A 9,356-nucleotide genomic window follows, 5' to 3' on the forward strand; every position below is an offset into this window, starting at 1 on the left:
GCACCAGGGCGCCGCGGCGCACAGTTTGGGAAGCACTGTGCTACTCGAATACAAATAAAAATGTGGCACGCCGTGAGCGTTGATAAAATAAACTTTCTAAGAGTTTAGCATCCGTTTTTTTAACCACGTGATATGTTGGTAGCTTGTCGTTGAATTTGAAAACGTTTCATGGTGAAACGAGAGTTTTAGTGAATTCACAGCCCAAGGTTTTGGTATTCCTAGGAGGCTTTGTAAATCGTTGGTATAATGTTTAAGATATTTAAACTTTAAAGTAAACCTAAATGCTAATCGTTTTCCTTGCAAGCTTTTATACGTCATGCTACCAACTTGGTTTCTGTGAACTTGGACATATTTCAATTGAATGATCTCCATTAACAAAAAAATTATGCTTTGATTCCAAGGATATGCGTATTATCGCTTTGTCTATAAACACGTTAAAACACCTATTTAGTTTTGTAACAGTATCGCGAAAAATGGGATATATAACACTGCTCGACAAAGTTTTACAAAATTTGGTGTTTTCGGATGAGAAAAAAAATAACAGGGATTTGGGACCCTGGAAGTGTCATAGTGAAAGAATTTTTGAAAAATTTTGGTTCGGGCCTTCACAGTTTAAAACCGAAGTTTGTAAGGAGAACTTGGGGTGTTCAATTGATATGTGCATTGGAACGTGCCGTGCATATTTTTAGGCGTTTTTGGTATTTGGGCTAGTTTCTTAGTTGTCTAACGCCTAAATATATGCACAGCGCGTTCTTTCACTATGACACTTCTAGGGTCCCAAACCCCTGTTATTTTTTTTCTCTCCCATAACAAAATTTAGTGTTGAACGGTGTAATCAAAGTTTTAGGTGAGTTACAAAATATATATTCATTGCGAGGAATGATTAACACGTGAAATTGAAATAATATTCTATAGATTTACTACATTTTCAATATACTTTATCATATCTTATGTTTTCAAACCACGGTAATTTGCGATCGTTTCAACGAAATGTTGTAAAATTTTCAGAGGTTTTTTTTTTAATGTTGTTTCTTTGGAATGGTGCTTGCTAGGGTGCTTGTGAAACTTAATAATATTTGTGTATGATTTGAAGAGCCAATGAAACACTCTATGACAATATTGCCATATATGAGCTAATTCTATGAAAATAGAGTAAAATCTTCAAACCGTTAAAACTTTCAATTCCATCGATGAAACATTTTCAAATTTATTGATGTGATACTAAAACAGTATATCTTTCAAAAGCCGGGTGTCAATATGGTGTATATTTTTATTTGTTAATATCGGTTTCAGGCACACCGTGCGCGCATATTTACTCATAAAAGAAAATCCTATAGAAATGACTCAAAATCTTCAAATCATAAAAACTTTAGTTTCCCTCGATGAAAGATTTTCAAATTTTCAGAGGAGATACTAGAGTAGTATATCTTTCAAATGCGGGGTGCCATTTAGGTGGACAATTTTTTTGTTAATAACGGTTTTTGGCACACCGTGTGTAGTAGTTGATACCAGCTTTTTCCCGCCTAGATGAGTTTTGTTGTCCAGAAACGTTTTTCCTAGGCGCGCTCTCTCGGGTCCAGATAGTGATTCACCCTTTTTTGTTTGGGGTCCTCTGTAGCGGATTTGTCTAGAGTCTAGGTCGTTTCTCAAACATTTTGAGAAAGTGGGCTCGCTTTCCATATTCAGGATTATGTATATAAGGCCTCATTTCGGTCTTTCCCCTTCTCCCGAAGAGTTCTTAGCTGCTTCCTCAGTAGGGATTTTCTTGCTCGGAGCGCCCTTGGCTTCCGTAGAACCCTTGTAGTTTTCGTATTCTTTGCTATCTTGGGAGTTTATGACGATCCTTATACCATCATCTTCTTTATCTTCCATGTCCAGCAGGACATGGAGTACTTCGATGGGGGGCGTCGTAGATCTGCATCAGTAGCTTTGTCGATACCTGTACTGCTCCGGATGGTAGGTGTTGAGGGACAGGATAATTCCAGTTTCTCCTATGAACTACTGAGTAGCTAGTCTTCGGTAAGGCCAAGCTGACTCAGTGTAGTCTCCACTTCACTCTCATACGACTGTCGTCACCTTGAAGGTTGTAGGGTATATGTACCATTCCTTGGCCCTAATTTGCAAGCCTACTTGACAATTTTGACCATAACTCATGAATTAATGGCACTAGAAATATTATGTTGCCCCTATTACACACTCTAGGCAATGCATGTTTTACCAATTGGAAGTAAACTAACGTAAATATTCAAGAATTTACTTAATTAAGTTGAAAAGATTCGATGCGATGGTATGCAACGTTGGTCTATGGTACAAAAATTGGCCTATTAGTGGATACAACGTTGGCCTATTGCTTTCCATGCACTAGAATCATTAATTATTTCATTTTTGCAATATTTCTGCTGAAGTATTATCTCTGTTTGTTAACTAATCTTACTTTTAAATTACATTTTCGGAGTCAATTTTTTAAAAAACTATAAATAATCACTTTAACTAAAATTCTTCCTTAATTTGATAACGAAAACAACGCAGCCCTATTATTGTGTTATATTTTTACAGTCACGGCATACAAAATCTTTCTTCCTGTTCGTTCTTTCTGGATCCAACGCAAGAAATATTGTTGACGTGTTTTTGACGTCACTTTACTGATGGGCCAAGATTTGGGTACATAGTGAAAAAAATGTCCTCAATATTTGGCCCACATTCAATTTGTAAAATAGTAATTATTCGTTGAAAACAAATACACAAGTTCAAAATAGCGTCTTTGACCGTCGCATCAAATGTTCAGTTATTGAAAAGTCAATTCGAAATGTTCCAGAATCATGCCATTTATGATCATTTTATAGACTACCCACTAAGCCGAAGAATCATGGCGTCTAAACTAAACAAAGCTAAACAAAGTGACATTTTCATTCAATTTCAATGCTCCAAAGTGCTAAAATTAAAACGAAACTTTACAGTTGTTTAGCGCATAGCTTTTCAGATATCCAGTTATGCGTGTTTGTGAGTATTTGGTTTACGTTGAGATAGGCCGAACGAGGGGACTATGCCAACGAAGCATCCCGATACCCTATGTTGAATTTGTACTCATTGTTGATGCCATGAGTAGCTAGGGAAATAAATATCCACTTCACCAGAGCCCCGCCGTTGCCATGGTGCCGTTCGCGAATGAGCATGTTTAGAACGCCCTTGACCAATCTGCCCTAGGCACGGGTCGCATGACACATTGGCATTGGAGTTTATCCATCTTTGCTTTTCTCGATGGCCATGAATAACAGCCGTCGCAACCTTCCTTCTTTCCCAGGACTTAGGATCTGTGGCTCAAGTTCTCAATTAGTTTTATAATCTTTCGAACAAGCGACACTTATTCAACTTCAATGATATTTTTAGAAAACTTAACTGGAGTTAATCGTTTGTCTTTTCGTATTTTTTGTGATGGATTAATCATGATCAATCACAATGAATCATCAAATTTCAATCATCAAACATAATCAATAATCACAGTTGAAGCCAAGTTATTCATTAACCATAAATATCAATAAAAAAAAATTGGAAATGTGATCGCCTATGATTAATCATGAATAATGTTTTTCTTAATCATGAACGTTCTGATCTTGTCTATAATCAAAAGGATATGCAAGCACTGTTCGAGCGGCGGGTGCTTAGGACCATCTTTAACAGTGTGCAGGAGAACGATGTGTACCTGACGGCGAAGGATGAACCACCAGCTGTTGGCTGCACTCTACGCCGAACCTAGCATCCGGAAGGTGGCAAAAGCTGGAATGATACAATGGGCAGGCATGTTGTGAGAATGCCGGACAACAACTCTGCAATACTAGTGTTCACAAGAGATCCGCAGGGAACAAGAGAACCTGGAGGGTAGCGTGCAAGGTGGGCGGATCAGGTGGAAAGAGATCTGGCATGCGTTGTTCGGCGTGACCGAGGTTGGAGATTGGCAGCCACAAACCGTTGCTCAGTTTTATTTTGAATTTGTTTTTTTTTTATTCTTAACCTAAGCCTAACTTACAGCTCTTTTGTCCACTAGGGCACTAGGGTAGCGAACCACTTGGGCAGCGGCCAGTATTTTGGGCACTCTTCGCTATAACTCAGTCAAATCCAAACCAATTGACTTGAAATTGTGTACACGGCTAGATACTATACGTATCTCATCGCGTTTCGAAAATTGTGTCAATTGGTTCAAAATTGGCTGAGTTATAGCCGAAAAGTGCCCAAAATAGGACCTCTGCCGAGATGCTTCCACTTCCCTACGTGAGCGATTCTAATTGGCTGCTGCACTTATACTTTGTACAGCGCATAAATGTATTCTATTCTTATTCTACTACAGCATCCGCTCGATAACTGACTGTTCTTTAACTGGACTGCTTTTTAACTGGGCGCTCGATAACTGGGGCAAAAATGAGTTAAAAAGCAGTTATCTGTCAAAAATAAGCGAAATATAACCTCACATTTTACAAATCGGTAAACAAAACAAAATATAACAATAGCCCCGGCTCCGGAAGCTCAGTCCAGTTATCGAGCGGCGCTCGCTTACTGGACTGTCGACAAAGCCCAGTTATCGAGCGGAAGCTGTACATGTATCGAACTAATTGCCTTTGCGCTGCTGTCACTTTCCTACCCTGTCCATGGTAGAATGATGAGCACTAGGGTGTTGATGTGAAGCTCTTGTTCTTTTTCCAGCCCGATTGGGGGTCCATTATGAGTTGCCGTTAGCCGATATCCAAGTTTCCGGGTCCATAAGAGCATATGCTCAGAAGAGTGTCAGGTGTCAGCCGCTCTCGGAGGGAAGAGCAACTGACGAAAAATTGCATCCACTTATGAAGTGAACGTGTGACCACTACGCTACGGGCCCGGCCTTGAATTTGATGTTATACTGAATAAATTCATGTAACTACAGAAATTTGGGAGTTACTATTGCAAAGGTAAGGGCCATAGGATACGTTTCGTCCACGTTTAGGTACCATATTTTCAAAACGATAAACAGGAACAAATCTCTTAAGCAAATTCAAAACTTGTATCAGTCTAATGAACACTTTTTATTATGAGGAACTACAGAATCATCAATGGTGTAAACTGTAATTGATATGACGTTTCATTCAATCAATAAATCGCACGTTTTGCTCTAGCAGAAAGGTTATCACGCTTCTGTAGTCATTGCAATTATGCACTGCCAGTAAGTTGCAAAACGCAACAACATGCGTTGGTTAGGGAAGACTTCACTGATTGCATTTCATCAATAATGGCTATTTATGGCGCCACTTTTAGTTGAATACAGTCAGGTTTTTTTTTACGCGGGGGATACATACCGCGTAAAAAAAAACCGCGTAAAAATAAACCGCGTTAATTCAAAAATCCGCGTAAAAATAAACCGCGTTAATTCAAAAATCCGCGTAAAAAAAAACCGCGTTAATTCAAAAATCCGCGTAAATGAAAACCGCGTTAATTAAAAAATCCGCGTAAATGAAAACCACTTTTAACTCAACAATTTCCTTCTTGATTTTATATTAAAAAATGAACTCAACGAATTATTTTAAGACAACATTTTAAGATTTTTGCCTGTCACTCAAAATTTCTACAAGTTACACAAACTGCCAAGCTATTGTTTAAAGGTTTAAAGCTTTTATCATCATTGATGACGTCAAACCCGACATCAACCTATCATTCACCTATTTTTATTTTGGCCACCAAACCCAACATGGACCCAATACTTGGTCGATGTTGGTCCAACAGAGGCTCAACATTCGATAAAAATTGACCCAACTTTGACCCGACATTCGATATTTTTTCAGTCTGGCGGAATTTTGCACGGTTTTCTCGTGTATCGTGCCCAGCTACTCATTCGAGTGACAATGTATTCAATTGACAAGGATTCGCTTCTCATTTGATAGGTGCTCTGATTGAATGAAATGGTTTTGAACATGAATATGTAGAAGAAAAATGTTTGAAAAGAATTGTAGGTTAATGTTCAAATGAATGAGATGAAGTTTTGCAACACTGGTTTAAACCGGTTCGTTGTTAAGACTCCATCTCACAGTTGTCGCATAAGTGTCAAACTACAGGCAGTAAATCATGTTCACTTAACCTTCAGTAACTCGCGCGGTTGCCCACCACCGTCAGCACCACGCTAATGCTGAACACGAAAAGCGAGATTATTTCAACGTGTTGTACAAAATACAACAGCGAGATTGCTCGTGGGTTGATAGTTAAAGGTCACAAAGCATTCTTAGAAAATTTTGGGATATTCCAGGTAATCCTAAGTGTTCTGGAGCTCCGTTTTTAAAGTCTATGGCTATTACAGTAGTTTCTCAAGCCAAAAATAGTAACTATACATAACTAGACAGGGTTTAAATCAATAATTATTCCAAAATAGTTTTAAAATATTTCAAATCAGCCAATTGAACAGCCAGAAATGGACATAATAGACATAATTATCTGATAGATAGATACAATAATAGATATAATAATAATCTCTGGACATAATAGATTACAAATCGTAGATTTGTATAATGAAAAAAGTTCATGTAATCTCAAGAACGGTTTGATGTCCTTAGACATCTCAACAGATCTGATGCTGTCTATTAAACTTTGAGATGTTCAGTAAGTCATGAAAGGTTACAAGTCGTAGCTTTGTATTATGAATGAAGTTACCGGTACACCCGTAGACTTTAGGATCTAAACTCCAGAACAGTTTGGATGACCTAGGATATCCCGACTGATTTGAAACTGTCTATTGAACTTTTAAAAACTTACTGAGCATAATAGATTACAAATCGTTGATTTGTATGATGCAAGAAGCTACCGTTGCACCCATAGACTTTAAGATCTAAACTCCAGAATAGTTTGGATGACCTAGGATATCCCGACTGATCTGAAACTATCTATTGAACATTCAAAAGACTTACTGGGCTTAATAGATTACAAATCGTTGCTTTGCGTAATGCAAGAAGTTACCGCTGCACCCGTAGAATATGGGATCTAAACTTAAGAACAGTTTGGATGACCTAGGATATCCCGACTGATCTGAAACTGTCTATTGAACTTTTAAAGACTTACTGGACATAATAGATTACAAGCCGTTGCTTTGTATAATGCAAGAAGTTACCGTTACAGACGTAGACTTTAAGATCTAAACTCAAGAACAGTTTGAATGTCCTTGGATGTCCAGAAAATTACTCTGCATCATATTCTACCTTTTTAATGCTGTTAAACACCAAAACTACAGAAATATGTAGAAAAACTCTATAATAATGCTAGGAAAAATTCCGGCTTAAAATTAAAAACCCACGTAAATGAAAACCGCGTTAATTCAAAAATCCGCGTAAAAATAAACCGCGTTAATTCAAAACTCCGCGTAAAAAAACCGCGTTAATTCAAAAATCCGCGTAAAAAAAACCTCGTAAATGAAAACCGCGTAAAAAAAACCGCTTTAAAAAAAACCTGACTGTAAACTGTAAACATTATCACTTCATAGTTCCTTTTGATTTGCAGGCGATCATTCATCATTTCAGCTTCAGAACTCGAAAGATGAAGTCGACCGTTATAGTTGCCTTGATCTTGGGCACGCTGATTGCCATTGTTATCTGTACACCGATGGTAAGATGATCCTTTTTGTTCGAAAACTATCTGTACTGATAATTACAACTTCTCTATAACAATTATCGCAGCCTGCAGCAAGTTCCGGTGAAGTGATTTGCAACAGAAAAGGTTGTATATTTCACGACAAGGATTACGGACCCACAGTGACACCTTACACCCCGACGCTTAAGCCGAGGGTTCGAACGTTAATAGTGCCACCGATTTGGGTCAACACAACTTGGTTCGAAGAGCTTGCCAAATCATCCACTACTCTGGGACCCCAAGAAGAGCGAAGTAACATGGTTTAGCGAAATATTGAAAGAATGAATCAGAAGTTAGCTCACACAGAAATAAAGAAGTTCTTATTTAATATTTATTTTTTTGAATTTCGTGTCACATTTCTTGCCTGTGGTTATACATAGTGTTTTTTTATTAAAATTTGCTTCAACTGAGATGCATTCACGTCATTTGTCCAGCTTAAACACATTATTCGATTAGATTTAGAATTTTTGAAAAATTTATCGATTTTTTAATTTTAGACAAAATAGCACCTTTTTCTGAGACATCTTAATACCGCTTGAGAAGTTTTCAAGTGAGATTCTCGTTTCACTTGAACAGAATAAACCAGACATTATCGTCGGAACAAAATTTGTTGGTTCTCAAATGTGTGGTAACGGCCCACGTGGAATACCTCTTACCATATGATTATTTTAAGAACGGTATTGGTTTAATTTAACATTAACCGTTATGTGTCCGACAATTTTTTTGCTTTTTTCTACACCGTGTATTTTAAATGGGTGCTGGGTACCCGGGTACCCTGTCGGCCACATAAGGGTTAAGGTGAAACATCAAGAAATCCCATTGCAGTTTTGCATACAAACTTTAGAGGCACAAATCTGACGAACGAAGCATCGAGCCAAGCCGCACTTGTTTATCCTGGCTTTGCTCACTTGCAAAAAAGAGGCAGCTTTTACAAATCGAATGCATTTGTTTACCAATTTTCAAGATTGGTGCTCTTAAAAACATTAGTAGGGGACCAAGTCGGCCATTGTGGCAGCCATATTTGTATTCTCTGAGGTTTCTCTTTAATCATTTAAACATCAAAGAGGGCAACTTTCGATATGCCAGAGGTTCTCAATTTAGTTATAATCACTCACGTCTATCAAATCAAAATGTATCAAATCAAAATGTGTATTCTCAGAATTGATTCGGCAAGTAATTGTAAGAAATCGATTTCGACTCGAGTCTCGAGTCTATTTTGAAATTGGGTATGTTTGCAGTAAATTCATTTATTATTTATAGATATCCCCAGCATTCCCCATCCCCTTTACGAGTCTACAAGCATTGTGACAAAAGAAGAAATTGAGTCAAAGTCAAGTACGAGATGCTGAAGACGACCTTACAGTCGAGGTCGAAATACGTCGAAGGATGCAAATTCTTAGTGGAACAGTACTTAACCCTGTGAGATGTGAACACCCCACAAACCCGATTTTCTTTTTACCTAAAAAAGATTCGTTATAGCCTACACTCACTACATTTCAACCCTCTTATCCCTTCTATCCACGTAGGTACAGAAACAGAAATAGCACCAACAATGTAGGCTTGATAATGCGATTCATCCCACGACTTGCTTGTCAGTTGAGCGGTTATCACGCATCTGCAGACTGCAGTCAATTCAATGATACGCTGTCAATAGTTGCAGCCTGTTGATTGATACCACTGCTGATGGCGCCAATCGTAGTTGAATAAACCGCATTATCTTTTCG

Source organism: Aedes albopictus, chromosome 2, assembly GCF_035046485.1.
Source record: "Aedes albopictus strain Foshan chromosome 2, AalbF5, whole genome shotgun sequence".
NCBI lineage: Eukaryota > Metazoa > Arthropoda > Insecta > Diptera > Culicidae > Aedes > Aedes albopictus.